We start from the raw sequence: 13896 nt of genomic DNA, 5'->3' as shown, positions 1-13896 counted from the left end.
TCATCTAGCACCGATAAAATCATTGCTCCTAAATGGCGGAAGCCTTCACCTTGGACTCTCAAATGAAATGGAGCATTATCGTCGAAATCTCCACGTTTCACAAGCTTAGGACTCTTGTACTGGTGTCCCAGCATTTCACTTAAAATTATATTGTTATTAGCAACTAGATTAGTATCCAAATCTTTACGCCTTAAGTTTCCCGAAAACTTGAATTTTGAGGGCCAGACAGCGTCGCTGAATATTTTGAGGTTTCCATATATGTAGCTGACATCCAAAGAGTTTACATCATTGTCTCCTACGATGACAAATATATGAGTGAATTCTCTCGCGACATCTACTAAATCCAGCAAATCGGCAGACCTTCTTCCGCCAACACCGTCAAACTGATGTCTAGGGAAACAAAAAGCATTCATGAAAACAAATCTATTTACCTGTTCATTAGGACAGCGGAATACTTAAGAAGACTCTTGAAGGAAGGGGTCTTGCAACAAATGATGCTCGGCTTCTCTAAGATTAGAGTCGCCTAAGACCAAGAAGTTCATCTAAACAAAAAGTTTTAAATTGTTTTTTGAAGAAAACGTTTCAATATCCTGGAAAACAAAAACTCCGTATTAAGAGAAAATTTGAAACACTCTAACAATGGTTTTAAATCAAATGATCTAAAAAAACTTAAACATCAAAACAATTCTGGTATTGGGCTACATCAATAAGTTTAAAAGAAAAGTTTTATTAACAATGTCGCCTAAGAACAAGAAGTCCATCTAAACAAGAAGTTTTAATATGTTTTTTGACGAAAACGTTTCAATATCCTTGAAAACAAAAGCTCTCCGTATTTACAGAAAGTTTTGATTTCGAAACAATGGTTTCAAAACAAATTGTTAAAAAAATTTAAACATCAAAACAATTCTGGCATTGGGCTGCATCAGCAAACTTAAAACAAAAGTTATATTCACAATGTCGCCTAAAACCGATAATTTCATCCAAACAAGGAGTTTTGAATTGATTTTTGAAGAAAACATTTCAATATCCTGGAAAACAAAAACACTGTATTAACAAAAAACTTTTGAATTCAAAATTAAATGTAACAATGGTTTCAAATCAAAAGAACAAAAAATGTTAACATTAAAACAATTCGCGCATTAGGCTACATCAATGAACATAAGACAAATTTTTTTTCACAATGTTTAGGAAATTTGACTTTTTATGAATGTTCGAAAGTGTCACAGAGCTTTATAATGTACGTTGCATTTCCAGCATCCGATTTCTTCTCCCAACAGAAAACCTTCTTCAAAATTGTAACTGGAATGAAAGCCAGATAACTTGTGGGCTGCACTCGATAAAAAAAACGTTTTTCAAGTCCAATATCTTCGGTAATATTGTAGAGCTCAACGCATGCCACAGTCTGGCTGAAGAAGGGCGGTCCACAAAACTTGACAAGACATTGAATTTTACCAGAAATTTCTTGCCCGTCGTTTTCGAAGAAAACAAAACAGTTGCCTAACTTCAACTTACAGTTGCCTAACTGTAAGCGGGGGAGTCCAAATAGACATCGCTAACAACTTGCCGGTTGAATAAAAGGGCATTTGGGTGCTCCAATCTGATCCTTCGGACTGTTTCAGTTTCAATAAATTCAGTTTTTAAATTAGAAGGTTCCATAGTTCCGCCAGACAGGTTCGAATACAAGGTCTTCAAACGCTCGTTCTCCATTTTATTGTCAACTAATCTATGCCTTTGCAAGACTCTTCGGCAGATTATTGCGCATTCAGAGTTAGATCCGCTGAAGACTTCACCAATTGTTCGATTAGCAGCCTCGAACGACATGGCCGAATAGCAGAAGAGAGGTCCGAATCTTTTGACTTGGTGCGATAGATGTTTGAGGCAGTGGACGTTTATGGTTTCGACCCGGCTATTGCCTGGGTGGATTGAAGCTATCTCACTACAGAATTGTTTTAGAAAGTTATCTGCTATAGAAACGTTTGATTGACAACTCTATTCAAGAAGCAAGCGAATCCCAAAAACTAAATGGCACAAATGAGAGTACAATTTGGGAGACAGATAGTCTGGAAACAAAACAGGGCTGATGTATATAAGCCAGTTCAACAACTCGTTTGCTTTATACTGCGACAACTCGTCTAAGGGCCTCACTTTTCGGGAAAACGCAATCATTTCCCTGGGACAAGACAACTGAGCCACCTCTGAATTCAGGCTTTCTTTTTGCAGTGGAGTGAGTGATTGGTAACAAGTCTTCAGAACATCTGAAAACACACCTGACAACACACAGTGCATGTAATCTATTGGGGCTGACAAAGGCAATCCTCCCAAAATCAGTGCAAAAGCTCTTTTTCCCTTGACTCCGACTACATTGATTTTCTGCTTCTTCGAATGATCAACGCTAATCTTCTGTTTCACGCTCATTGTTTCGGCCATTTCAACAAAAACACTGTTCAGGTTGGACTCCCGTATAGCTCCATGCTGAGTGTACAAATAATAGGCATGTGTTTTGCCAACAGTTTTACCTTCAGCGGTGCAATAATGGCAGCCGTAAAAGCCATTGAACTTTAACATGTTCAGCATGTGGCCCTTGGCTCCTAGGTCAGCCACGAGCAGTCTTACTTTAAAAATAACAGTGCAAAATGTCTGTTCAGCAACTCTAATTTTAGCCTCAGAGCACAGTTCATCTCTAAGATGCGGAACTAAGTCATTCCATGAAGGGTATTTTTCGCCTACAAAAAGCGCCCCCAGCACAATATTTTTCCTCGACATCCGCAGTTTTGGTGGAAGATCTGCAACCTGAATCCATAAAGGCCAAATTTCTTTCTTATAGGTGGATTTTTTAATGTTAACGCCATCGGAAAAAATAATAAGATTAATCGTAGTTTTTTGATTTATATTCCACTCCACGATTGGGCAAAGAGAAGCTGCGAAGTCCTTTTGAGGATTCGCTTTACGTTGTTGTGAGTAATGAGTAATCTGACGAAAATAACGAGAGCAAATGTCGCGTAATTGCGAAGTGAATTTGAGAACGCATAAGGAGCATTCACTTGTATGTGTAAAAAATCGAACGCAGTCATCAAAATTATCTTTGATGTTCTTAATATGGGAATATCCAGAAGGAAACTTATTATCTTCTGGTAAAATATCTTTAATCAAAGAATATAGGGAGTTAGAGCACTCATCTGAGAGGTGAAATCTGGAACAGAAGAGTTCTGCCAGCATTGAAGCGTCCCTTACGGTACACTGGCTCCCAGTATATAAGGGCTCTGAGTCTTCTCGACTGTTTTCATCTCTTGAACTTTCTAACAGTGACACCTGTTCATTTGAAAGAGTAGAAAGTGAACAATTAAGAGAAATGTATGACTTTATTGGTGACAAAGCTCGCACAACTTGAGCTGCTACTTCCTCGTTGTTTTGCTTTTCTACAGTATCGTAGTCAGTTAGAGCATCCGAATCTTCAATCTGGGGAGTCTGGACGTAACTGTTGTCATTAATGCCAACCTCTGTGCTAGGCGAACACAAAAGCGTGTCTCTCAAATGCATTTGTGGACCCTGGGCCGATTCATGCGAAAACACAGGACTGCTTTCGAGCTCATTGAAAACTTCAACCAATTCCCGTCCTTTAATTCTTCGCCGCTTCGACTTGTTGGTTGCATCGGGAGATTTAAATGCCGATTGTAACTCATCGAGACATTCCACAGACAACTCGTGAAGTAATTCAGACACCAAGCCGTCAAAAAAGTTGAATTGCATTTTTTCTTCTTTTTCACGAATTTCACAGGTTCTACACATACAACAGTTTTCATCAAAAAACTGAGGTCCGTATTTGACCAATAATTCTTCTGCGGGGTTAACTTTCCGTTTCAACCGCAGTTGCACAAAACCAGCATCACTTGAGTAATCGTACTCACAATTCGGATTGCAATCCGAATTCGCGAATCTGAAGGGCCCCAATAAGAGAAGTTCTTGGCCAGGTCGATCACCGAAAGATTAGTTACAGCGCCTTTGGGAATAGCTGTTACAATGCCAATAGGATTTTTCTTGAATACATGAGGAGGTGTCACTGAGTCTTTACCAGTATAAACGAGCTTGTATCCACCGTAGTTGTCATGACGAATTGAGAAAGTGGGTTTCAAGTTCTCATAAGCGGAGCAAAATGATCTGTAGGCTTCTTTCCAAACGCTGCAACTGTCAATTTTTCGATAGAAAGTTGGCTCTTTCAGGGGATTAAGAAATTTCATCGCAATTCGGTCATTAGTTTGTACAAGATTTTGCACTGCATAAAAATCGCATTGAGCGAGTACTGACCAGTCTGTTTTTCTTGAAAGCATAGTAACTTAAAAATCAGGGTTAAGGTAATTAACTGGCAATTACTGAAGCTAGTTATAATTTAAATGAACTCGGAACCTGACTCAATACATTTGATGTTCCAATTTACACACCAAAAATTGAAAATTTACAGCTACCTGAGTAATAAAAATATTTGAGTAGTAGGCCAAGTCCAGCAACTTGACCAAAAACAGTGGAAATGTACAGCAAAAAATTTTCTCAAATTTTTTGTCAATTATTTTCTCAGAGCAGCCAAGTCCAGCAACTTGACTCAATTTACCTGATGTTCCAATTTACGCCCCAAAAATTGAAAATTTACAGCTACCTGAGTAATAAAATATTTGAGTAGTAGGCCAAGTCCAGCAACTTGACCAAAAACAGTGGAAATGTACAGCAAATAATTTTCTTACAATTTTTGTCAATTATTTTCTCAGAGCAGCCAAGTCCAGCAACTTGACTCAATACACATGATGTTCCAATTTACGCCCCAAAAATTGAAAATTTAGAGCTACCTGAGTAAGAGAAAGTTTTTAGTAGTAGGCCAGGTCTAGCAACTTGACCAAAAACAGTGGAAATGTACAGCAAAAAATTTTCTCGAAAAATTTTTGTCAATTATTTTCTCAGAGCAGCCAAGTCCAGCAACTTGACTCAATTTACCTGATGTTCCAATTTACGCCCCAAAAATTGAAAATTTACAGCTACCTGAGTAATAAAATACTTGAGTAGTAGGCCAAGTCCCGCAACTTGACCAAAAACAGTGGAAATGTACAGCAAAAAGTTTTCTCAAAATTTTTGTCAGTTATTTTCTCAGAGCAGCCAAGTCCAGCAACTTGACTCAATTTACCTGATGTTCCAATTTACGCCCCAAAAATTGAAATTTTACAGCTACCTGAGTAATAAAATATTTGAGCAGTAGGCCAAGTCCAGCAACTTGACCAAAAACAATGGAAATGTACAGCGAATAATTTTCTTACAATTTTTGTCAAATATTTTCTCAGAGCAGCCAAGTCCAGCAACTTGACTCAATACACCTGATGTTCCAATTTACGCCCCAAAAATTGAAAACTTACAGCTATCTGAGTAACAGAAAGTTTTGAGTAGTAGGCCAAGTCCAGCAACTTGACCAAAAACAGTGGAAATGTACAGCAAAAAATTTTCTCAAAATTTTTGTCAATTATATTCTCAGAGCAGCCAAGTCCAGCAACTTGACTCAATTTACCTGATGTTCCAATTTACGCCCCAAAATTTGAAAATTTACAGCTACCTGAGTAATAAAATATTTGCGTAGTAGGCCAAGTCCTGCAACTTGACCAAAAACAGTGGAAATGTATAGCAAAAAATTTTCTCCGAATTTTTGTCAAATATCTCAGAGCAGCCAAGTCCCGCAACTTGACTCAATTTACCTGATGTTCCAATTTACGCCCCAAAAAATGAAAATTTACAGCTACCTGAGTAATAATATATTTGAGTAGTAGGCCAAGTCCAGCAACTTGACCAAAAACAATGGAAATGTATAGCAAAAATTTTTCTCAAAATTTTTGTCAAATATCTCAGAGCAGCCAAGTCCCGCAACTTGACTCAATTTAACTGATGTTCCAATTTACGCCCCAAAAAATGAAAAATTACAGCTACCTGCGTAATAAAATATTTGAGTAGTAGGCCAAGTCCACCAACTTGACCAAAAACAGTGGAAATGTACAGCGAATAATTTTCTTACAATTTTTTGTCAATTATTTTCTCAGAGCAACCAAGTCCAGCAACTTGACTCAATACAACTGATGTTCCAATTTACGCCCCAAAAAATGAAAACTTACAGCTACCTGAGTAACAGAAAGTTTTGAGTAGTAGGCCAAGTCCAGCAACTTGACCAAAAACAGTGGAAATGTACAGCAAAAAATTTTCTCAAAATTTTTGTCAATTATTTTCTCAGAGCAGCCAAGTCCAGCAACTTGACTCAATTTACCTGATGTTCCAATTTACGCCTCAAAAATTGAAAATTTACAGCTACCTGAGTAATAAAATATTTGAGTAGTAGGCCAAGTCCAGCAACTTGACCAAAAACCGTGGAAATGTACAGCAAAAATTTTCTCAAAATTTTTGTCAATTATTTTCTCAGAGCAGCCAAGTCCAGCAACTTGACTCAATTTACCTGATGTTCCAATTTACGCCCCAAAAATTGAAATTGTACAGCTACCTGAGTAATAAAATATTTGAGTTGTAGGCCAAGTCCAGCAACTTGACCAAAAACAGTGGAAATGTACAGCGAATAATTTTCTCAAAGTTTTTGTCAATTATTTTCTCAGAGCAGCCAAGTCCAGCAACTTGACTCATTTTACCTGATGTTCCAATTTACGCCCCAAAAATTGAAAATTTACAGCTACCTGAGTAAAAACATATTTGAGTAGTAGGCCAAGTCCAGCAACTTGACCAAAAACAGTGAAAAGGTACAGCGAATAATTTTCTTACAATTTTTGTCAATTATTTTCTCAGAGCAGCCAAGTCCAGCAGCTTGACTCAATACACCTGATGTTCCAATTTACGCCCCAAAAATTGAAAACTTACAGCTACCTGAGTAACAGAAAGTTTTGAGTAGTAGGCCAAGTCCAGCAACTTCACCAAAAACAGTGGAAATGTACAGCAAAAAATTTTCACAAAATTTTTGTCAATTATTTTCTCAGAGCAGCCAAGTCCAGCAGCTTGACTCAATTTACCTGATGTTCCAATTTACGCCCCAAAAATTGAAATTGTACAGCTACCTGAGTAACAAAATATTTGAGTTGTAGGCCAAGTCCAGCAACTTGACCAAAAACAGTGGAAATGTACAGCGAATAATTTTCTCAAAATTTTTGTCAATTATTTTCTCAGAGCAGCTAAGTCCAGCAACTTGACTCATTTTACCTGATGTTCCAATTTACGCCCCAAAAATTGAAAATTTACAGCTACCTGAGTAAAAACATATTTGAGTAGTAGGCCAAGTCCAGCAACTTGACCAAAAACAGTGAAAATGAACAGCGAATAATGTTCTTACAATTTTTGTCAATTATTTTCTCAGAGCAGCCAAGTCCAGCAGCTTGACTCAATACACCTGATGTTCCAATTTACGCCCCAAAAATTGAAAACTTTCAGCTACCTGAGTAACAGAAAGTTTTGAGTAGTAGGCCAAGTCCAGCAACTTCACCAAAAACAGTGGAAATGTACAGCAAAAAATTTTCTCAAAATTTTTGTCAATTATTTTCTCAGAGCAGCCAAGTCCAGCAACTTGACTCAATTTACCTGATGTTCCAATTTAAGCCTCAAAAATGGAAAATTTACAGCTACCTGAGTAATAAAATATTTGAGTAGTAGGCCAAGTCCAGCAACTTGACAAAAAACAGTGGAAATGTACAGCAAAAAAACTTTCTCAAAATTTTTGTCAATTATTTTCTCAGAGCAGCCAAGTCCAGCAACTTGACTCAATTTACCTGATGTTCCAATATACGCCCCAAAAATTGAAATTGTACAGCTACCTGAGTAATAAAATATTTGAGTAGTAGGCCAAGTCCAGCAACTTGACCAAAAACAGTGAAAATGTACAGCGAATAATTTTCTTACAATTTTTGTCAATTATTTTCTCAGAGCAGCCAAGTCCAGCAGCTTGACTCAATACACCTGATGTTCCAATTTACGCCCCAAAAATTGAAAACTTACAGCTACCTGAGTAACAGAAATTTTTGAGTAGTAGGCCAAGTCCAGCAACTTGACCAAAAACAGTGGAAATGTACAGCACACAATTTTCTCAAAATTTTTGTCAATTATTTTCTCAGAGCAGCCAAGTCCAGCAACTTGACTCAATTTGCCTGATGTTCCAATTTACGCCCCAAAAATTGAAAATTTATAGCTACCTGAGTAATAACATATTTGAGTAGTAGGCCAAGTCCAGCAACTTGACCAAAAACAGTGAAAATGTACAGCGAATAATTTTCTTACAATTTTTGTCAATTATTTTCTCAGAGCAGCCAAGTCCAGCAACTTGACTCAATACACCTGATGTTCCAATTTACGCCCCAAAAATTGATAATTTACAGCTACCTGAGTAACAGAAAGTTTTGAGTAGTAGGCCAAGTCCAGCAACTTGACCAAAAACAGTCTAGATGTACAGCACAAAATTTTCTCAAAATTTTTGCCAATTATTTTTTCAGAGCAGACAAGTCCAGCAACTTGACTCAATTTACCTGATGTTCCAATTTACGCCACAAAAATTGAAAATTTACAGCTACCTGAGTAATAACATATTTGAGTAGTAGGCCAAGTACAGCAACTTGACCAAAAACAGTGAAAATGTACAGCGAATAATTTTCTTCCAATTTTTGTCAATTATTTTCTCAGAGCAGCCAAGTCCAGCAACTTGACTCAATTTACCTGATGTTACGCCCCAAAAATTGAAAATTTACAGCTACCTGAGTAATAACATATTTGAGTAGTAGGCCAAGTCCAGCAACTTGACCAAAAACAGTGAAAATGTACAGCGAATAATTCTCTTACAATTTTTGTCAATTATTTTCTCAGAGCAGCCAAGTCCAGCAACTTGACTCAATACACCTGATGTTCCAATTTACGCCCCAAAAATTGAAAATTTACAGCTACCTGAGTAACAGAAAGTTTTGAGTAGTAGGCCAAGTCCAGCAACTTGACCAAAAACAGTGGAAATGTACAGCACACAATTTTCTCAAAATTTTTGTCAATTATTTTCTCAGAGCAGCCAAGTCCAGCAACTTGACTCAATTTACCTGATGTTCCAATTTACGCCCCAAAAATTGAAAATTTATAGCTACCTGAGTAATAACATATTTGATTAGTAGGCCAAGTCCAGCAACTTGACCAAAAACAGTGAAAATGTACAGCGAATAATTTTCTTACAATTTTTGTCAATTATTTTCTCAGAGCAGCCAAGTCCAGCAACTTGACTCAATACACCTGATGTTCCAATTTACGCCCCAAAAATTGAAAATTTACAGCTGCCTGAGTAACAGAAAGTTTTGAGTAGTAGGCCAAGTCCAGCAACTTGACCAAAAACAGTGGAGATGTACAGCACAAAATTTTCTCAAAATTTTTGCCAATTATTTTCTCAGAGCAGACAAGTCCAGCAACTTGACTCAATTTACCTGATGTTCCATTTTACGCCCAAAAAATTGAAAACTTACAGCTACCTGAGTAATAACATATTTGAGTAGTAGGCCAAGTCCAGCAACTTGACCAAAAACAGTGAAAATGTACAGCGAATAATTTTCTTACAATTTTTGTCAATCATTTTCTCAGAGCAGCCAAGTCCAGCAACTTGACTCAATTTACCTGATGTTCCATTTTACGCCCCAAAAATTGAAAATTTACAGCTACCTGAGTAATAAAATAATTGAGTAGTAGGCCACGTCCAGCAACTTGACCAAAAACAGTGGAAATGTACAGCAAAAAAATTTCTCAAAATTTTTGTTAATTATTTTCTCAGAGCAGCCAAGTCCAGCAACTTGACTCAATACACCTGATGTTCCAATTTACGCCCCAAAAATTGAAAATTTACAGCTACCTGAGTAACAGAATGTTTTTGAGTAGTAGGCCAAGTCCAGCAACTTGACCAAAAAACAGTGGAAATGTACAGCGAAAAATTTTCTTACAATATTCGTCAATTATTTTCTCAGAGCAGCCAAGTCCAGCAACTTGACTCAATTTACCTGATGTTCCAATTTACGCCCCAAAAATTGAAAATTTACAGCTGCTTGAGTAATAAAATATTTGAGTCGTAGGCCAAGTCCAGCAACTTCACCAAAAGCAATGGAAATGTACAGCAAAATTTTTTCTCAAAATTTTTGTCAATTATTTTCTCAGAGCAGCCAAGTCCAGCAACTTGACTCAATTTACCTGATTTTCCAATTTACGCCCCAAAAACTGAAAATTTACAGCTACCTGAGTAACAGAAAGTTTTGAGTTGTAGGCCAAATCCAGCAACTTGACCAAAAACAGTGGAAATGTACAGCAAAAAATTTTCTTACAATTTTCGTCAATTATTCTCTCAGAGCAGCCAAGTCCAGCAACTTGACCCAATTTACCTGATGTTCCATTTTACGCCCCAAAAATTGAAAATTTACAGCTACCTGAGTAATAAAATATTTGAGTCGTAGGCCAAGTCCAGCAACTTGACCAAAAACAGTGGAAATGTACAGCAAAAAATTTTCTCAAAATTTTTGTCAATTATTTTCTCAGAGCAGCCAAGTCCAGCAACTTGACTCAATTTACCTGATTTTCCAATTTACGCCCCAAAAACTGAAAATTTACAGCTACCTGAGTAACAGAAAGTTTTGAGTTGTAGGCCAAATCCAGCAACTTGACCAAAAACAGTGGAAATGTACAGCAAAAAATTTTCTTACAATTTTCGTCAATTATTCTCTCAGAGCAGCCAAGTCCAGCAACTTGACTCAATTTACCTGATTTTCCAATTTACGCCCCAAAAATTGAAAATTTACAGCTACCTGAGTAACAGAAGGTTTTGAGTAGTAGGCCAAGTCCAGCAACTTGACCAAAAAACAGTGGAAATGTACGGCGAAAAATTTTCTTACAATTTTCGTCAATTATTTTCTCAGAGCAGCCAAGTCCAGCAACTTGACTCAATTTACCTGATGTTCCAATTTACGCCCAAAAATTGAAAATTTACAGCTGCTTGAGTAATAAAATATTTGAGTCGTAGGCCACGTCCAGCAACTTGACCAAAAGCAATGGAAATGTACAGCAAAAAATTTTCTCAAAATTTTTGGTCAATTATTTTCTCAGAGCAGCCAAGTCCAGCAACTTGACTCAATTTACTGATTTTCCAATTTACGCCCCAAAAATTGAAAATTTACAGCTACCTGAGTAACAGAAAGTTTTGAGTAGTAGGCCAAGTCCAGCAACTTGACCAAAAACAGTGGAAATATACAGCGAAAAATTTTCTTACAATTTTCGTCAATTATTCTCTCAGAGCAGCCAAGTCCAGCAACTTGACTCAATTTACCTAATGTTCCAATTTACGCCCCAAAAATTGAAAATTTACAGCTACCTGACTAATAAAATATTTGAGTCGTAGGCCAAGTCCAGCAACTTGACCAAAAACAGTGGCAATGTACAGCAAAAAATTTTCTCAAAATTTTTGTCAATTATTTTCTCAGAGCAGCCAAGTCCAGCAACTTGACTCAATTTACCTGATTTTCCAATTTACACCCCGAAAACTGAAAATTTACAGCTACCTGAGTAACAGAAAGTTTTGAGTTGTAGGCCAAATCCAGCAACTTGACCAAAAACAGTGGAAATGTACAGCAAAAAATTTTCTTACAATTTTCGTCAATTATTCTCTCAGAGCAGCCAAGTCCAGCAACTTGACTCAATTTACCTGATTTTCCAATTTACGCCCCAAAAATTGAAAATTTACAGCTACCTGAGTAACAGAAGGTTTTGAGTAGTAGGCCAAGTCCAGCAACTTGACCAAAAAACAGTGGAAATGTACAGCGAAAAATTTTCTTACAATTTTCGTCAATTATTTTCTCAGAGCAGCCAAGTCCAGCAACTTGACTCAATTTACCTGATGTTCCAATTTACGCCCAAAAATTGAAAATTTACAGCTGCTTGAGTAATAAAATATTTGAGTCGTAGGCCACGTCCAGCAACTTGACCAAAAGCAATGGAAATGTACAGCAAAAAATTTTCTCAAACTTTTTGGTCAATTATTTTCTCAGAGCAGCCAAGTCCAGCAACTTGACTCAATTTACCTGATTTTCCAATTTACGCCCCAAAAACTGAAAATTTACAGCTACCTGAGTAACAGAAAGTTTTGAGTTGTAGGCCAAATCCAGCAACTTGACCAAAAACAGTGGAAATGTACAGCAAAAAATTTTCTTACAATTTTCGTCAATTATTCTCTCAGAGCAGCCAAGTCCAGCAACTTGACCCAATTTACCTGATGTTCCATTTTACGCCCCAAAAATTGAAAATTTACAGCTACCTGAGTAATAAAATATTTGAGTCGTAGGCCAAGTCCAGCAACTTGACCAAAAACAGTGGAAATGTACAGCAAAAAATTTTCTCAAAATTTTTGTCAATTATTTTCTCAGAGCAGCCAAGTCCAGCAACTTGACTCAATTTACCTGATTTTCCAATTTACGCCCCAAAAACTGAAAATTTACAGCTACCTGAGTAACAGAAAGTTTTGAGTTGTAGGCCAAATCCAGCAACTTGACCAAAAACAGTGGAAATGTACAGCAAAAAATTTTCTTACAATTTTCGTCAATTATTTTCTCAGAGCAGCCAAGTCCAGCAACTTGACTCAATTTACCTGATTTTCCAATTTACGCCCCAAAAATTGAAAATTTACAGCTACCTGAGTAACAGAAGGTTTTGAGTAGTAGGCCAAGTCCAGCAACTTGACCAAAAAACAGTGGAAATGTACAGCGAAAAATTTTCTTACAATTTTCGTCAATTATTTTCTCAGAGCAGCCAAGTCCAGCAACTTGACTCAATTTACCTGATGTTCCAATTTACGCCCAAAAATTGAAAATTTACAGCTGCTTGAGTAATAAAATATTTGAGTCGTAGGCCACGTCCAGCAACTTGACCAAAAGCAATGGAAATGTACAGCAAAAAATTTTCTCAAAATTTTTGGTCAATTATTTTCTCAGAGCAGCCAAGTCCAGCAACTTGACTCAATTTACTGATTTTCCAATTTACGCCCCAAAAATTGAAAATTTACAGCTACCTGAGTAACAGAAAGTTTTGAGTAGTAGGCCAAGTCCAGCAACTTGACCAAAAACAGTGGAAATATACAGCGAAAAATTTTCTTACAATTTTCGTCAATTATTCTCTCAGAGCAGCCAAGTCCAGCAACTTGACTCAATTTACCTAATGTTCCAATTTACGCCCCAAAAATTGAAAATTTACAGCTACCTGAGTAACAGAAAGTTTTGAGTAGTAGGCCAAGTCCAGCAACTTGACCAAAAACAGTGGAAATGTACAGCAAAAAATTTTCTTACAATTTTCGTCAATTATTTTCTCAGAGCAGCCAAGTCCAGCAACTTGACTCAATTTACCTGATTTTCCAATTTACGCCCCAAAAATTGAAAATTTACAGCTACCTGAGTAACAGAAGGTTTTGAGTAGTAGGCCAAGTCCAGCAACTTGACCAAAAAACAGTGGAAATGTACAGCGAAAAATTTTCTTACAATTTTCGTCAATTATTTTCTCAGAGCAGCCAAGTCCAGCAACTTGACTCAATTTACCTGATGTTCCAATTTACGCCCAAAAATTGAAAATTTACAGCTGCTTGAGTAATAAAATATTTGAGTCGTAGGCCACGTCCAGCAACTTGACCAAAAGCAATGGAAATGTACAGCAAAAAATTTTCTCAAAATTTTTGGTCAATTATTTTCTCAGAGCAGCCAAGTCCAGCAACTTGACTCAATTTACTGATTTTCCAATTTACGCCCCAAAAATTGAAAATTTACAGCTACCTGAGTAACAGAAAGTTTTGAGTAGTAGGCCAAGTCCAGCAACTTGACCAAAAACAGTGGAAATATACAG

Source organism: Convolutriloba macropyga, chromosome 10, assembly GCF_964194025.1.
Source record: "Convolutriloba macropyga chromosome 10, txConMacr16.3, whole genome shotgun sequence".
NCBI classification, from domain to species: Eukaryota; Metazoa; Xenacoelomorpha; order Acoela; family Convolutidae; genus Convolutriloba; species Convolutriloba macropyga.
This window is presented reverse-complemented; position numbering follows the sequence as displayed.